This window comes from Hemicordylus capensis, chromosome 6, assembly GCF_027244095.1.
Source record: "Hemicordylus capensis ecotype Gifberg chromosome 6, rHemCap1.1.pri, whole genome shotgun sequence".
NCBI classification, from domain to species: domain Eukaryota; kingdom Metazoa; phylum Chordata; class Lepidosauria; order Squamata; family Cordylidae; genus Hemicordylus; species Hemicordylus capensis.
In genome coordinates this window covers 51,831,237-51,834,582 of record NC_069662.1, presented here as the reverse complement: position 1 = coordinate 51,834,582, position 3,346 = coordinate 51,831,237, and positions in this window count along the sequence as shown.

Below are 3,346 nucleotides of genomic sequence, written 5' to 3'. Positions count from 1 at the left end.
ACCCACACCCAACCTCGGATAGCCTGATTCAGCTACCCCTTGGGATTTCAGTAGGCATTCTGTACATTTCCAACCACATATTTGCAGCCTTTAAAAGTATAGACCGCTTGCTATTTTTAAATGAAAATAGATTCTCAGAAAGCTCTATTCTGCACCCAATACTACATTTGGTACCTTTTCTGCACTCCTACAGAACACAGTCCTGAATACTGGCTCTTACTCTTAACTCCGAGGATGAAAAGTTGATTAAGCAATGGAGAGCATAGGGAACCACACACAAGGCAAAAGGATTTGCTGCACAGTTGGAACAGGAGAGGTGTACTGCTTAGGACAGAAAGGTGGGACTAGTATTCAAGCCTGCTGGATTAATTCCCTAGTTCTGTTTCAAAGGCATACTTCAGTTTTTTCTCCATTAGTTTCTGCATTTACAGCAGAAGGAAAAATGCAAACAAGGCAAGCTTAATGGGCTTCTGCAACCATTTCTGAATCACTTGTCATGCCAAGCTATTGAGAAAACGCTACTATTTCATAGTGCAGAAATTCTACATGGCTGGCAGAAGATCATGACACCTGAGAACTAGCATGCATGGAGGTTCCCCTGGTTTGACTCTTGCATATTCATACAAATTAACTCAGTAGTAAGGTAATCTGCCGCTCTCCATGAGAAACCACAGAACTATGGTCTGCCTAAACTGTGCATAACTACTATTTGAATGCAATAATCACTGGTGATGGGCTGCTCTAACAGGCTGTACCTCATTAAAAGGATGCAATGTCAGAGACTATATGGGTAAAATTAGATGTTGATTCATTAGTCTGTAGGATTCACACTCAGGGTTGTAAGGTTGATTTCCCCATCTCTCTCTAAAACTTGGAAATAGGCAGGGGTGCCTGTATGCTTGAATTTGATGAGTGCAAAAAACCTGCAGGATGTGGTACTGGGTGTAGAATTCAGTTTCCTACAAATCTGTTTTCATTTGTTTCCAGAGCAAGTTTCTAGTTGTTATGGCTACAGATGTGCTTGAAATTATATGAGCAATGCCTGCAGAACTCCAACACAAGAGTGGCGGTATGAATAAGGTTTTTCAAGTGGGGGGCTCCAGCAATTTTCTGCCCCTCCACATCCTTCCTTATGCACTCCACCTGACATCTGAAGCCCGGCTCCGAGTGTCAAATGAGGCTTGGCAGGAGGTTACCAGAACCTTTGCTGTGGTAACACCAACTCCATAGAAATGGCAGCTTGCCCTGCCCCTTCCTTGTTCTCTTTCAAATATCAGGTTAAAAACAGATTTCCCCCCCATAAATGATTCGCTCTCAATATACAGGTAGATTCTTGTTTTTCCTGAAACCGGTGGTTTTCCTGTCTGCCGATTTATTTTTCTTGCCAAAGTAGTATACTTTGAGGCACTTTCAAAACGAGATAAAGTAGAATATACATTTTTAAATAAATAATGAGGAAATTATGCACATTTCCTTAATCTAATGCAGTCTGCAAAACGGAACTTCTCTCAAAACAAAATTTAGATCACTATGGTGCAGCACATAAATTACAGACAGCCCTGGTTCTGAGAATCCTTTCCCAGAGGAATGATTATAAGGAACAAAGATGTCATTAACCCCGATGTACTTTCAGCACAACAATGTGCTCTTATCTATATGGTTTGAGTAATAATGCTGTTAGGCCAAGAGATCCTCTTCCTTCTCTCCGACTTGCCATTATTTTTTGGCACATGACATGAAAAATTGGGTTTGATTATCCTGTTTTCAAATGGCAACTCTAAGTTATGACTCAAGAGGAAAAGAATGCAGTGCATGTGCTTTTTTTGGATGTAAAAATAGAAAAATTATCTGTACCAGGACAGAGTCCTGTGACATCTTAAGTTTAAAAAAAGCCAAATGTTGCACAAGCTTGGGTTAGGCTGAAGTCCATAGCCAGCAGATACGACTACTCATTCAAGATGGCCACACCCTTACATAACAGCCCTGAAGGATCAGGCCCAAGGCCCATCTAGTCCAGCATCCTGTTTCACACAGTGACCCATTAGATGCTGCTGCAAGCCTACAGCAGGAGTCGAGGGCATGCCCTCTCTCCTGCTGTTACACCCCTGCAACTGGTACTCAGAGGCATCCTGCCTTTGAGGCTGGAGGTGGCCTATAGCCCTCCGACTAGTAGCCGTTGATAGACCTCTCCTCCATGAAGTTATCCAAACCCCTCTTAAAGCCTTCCAGGTTGTTGGCTGTCACCACATCTTGTGGCAGAGAATTCCACAAGTTGATTATGCATTATGCAGTGAAAAAGTACTTCCGTTCTTTGGTCCTAGATTTCCTGGCAATCAGTTTCATATGATGACCAAACAAGATAAACTATGAAAGCTCATAGTAACATTTGTCTTTAAAGTGCTACAATACTTTGTTTCCCATGAAGCTTGCTCCCCTAGATAGCTGCACATGAGCGAGCTAAGGCTTGCAAGAAAGACTGTTAAAACACCTCAGGATGGGAGCCAAGCAACAGCTAAGTTTAGAACCCTTTCCTAGCCTAAAACCGCTTTCACAAAGAAATTTCCACTTTGTCCTTTCCTGGTCCAGTCCTGACCACACCAAATCCTACTCATTGGATCTCTCTGCAGGTCAACTGACTGGATCATGCATGTCTCCTGTAAGTCAGCTGCCCCCACGATTACATCACAGTCCCTTTAGCTAAGAATAGATGCTGCTGTTTGAGAATACTTAACTTTTATATAGCAATTGAGTGTTGAAAACATGGTGTATGTTACCTTGACAACCCTGTAAACACCCAGTGAAAAGTAGCTTATAAATACAAAAAAAGTTGTTTTTTTAAGTAGGCCAAATATTATCCTTCCCCATTGGAGATGAAGTATAAGGCCAAGGGACACCAAGACTACCTATGCATTTATGATTGAGCCAACATTCAAATTAGGGACTCACACCCATTATATTATATCTCTCATCTGTTAACAGCTGTGCTTAAGACAGTGTTAATGGTCAACACAAATCAAAGGCTTTAAAATCCATCCCCTCAAAAGATACTCAGATTTTTGAGCAGGTTCTCTGAACAGGAGAGCTTAATTGTTGTAGGAAGCCACGAAACACTTTCCTATGGGTCCTTGCTGTCTAAACATGGTATAGAGGGCCATGTAGAGGGTAGTCAAGAGGTGCTTAACTGATCTTAAGGGTTATGACTTACCTCCTTCAGTAAATGATGCTATTCTATGATGAAAACTGGCAACAAGGGGTCACCCAGTAAAACACGTCATGCTATTTTGATACCTCCCTGAGTTTCACATTGCACATTTTATGCCTCTGCAGCTGAAGACAACAGACAGTG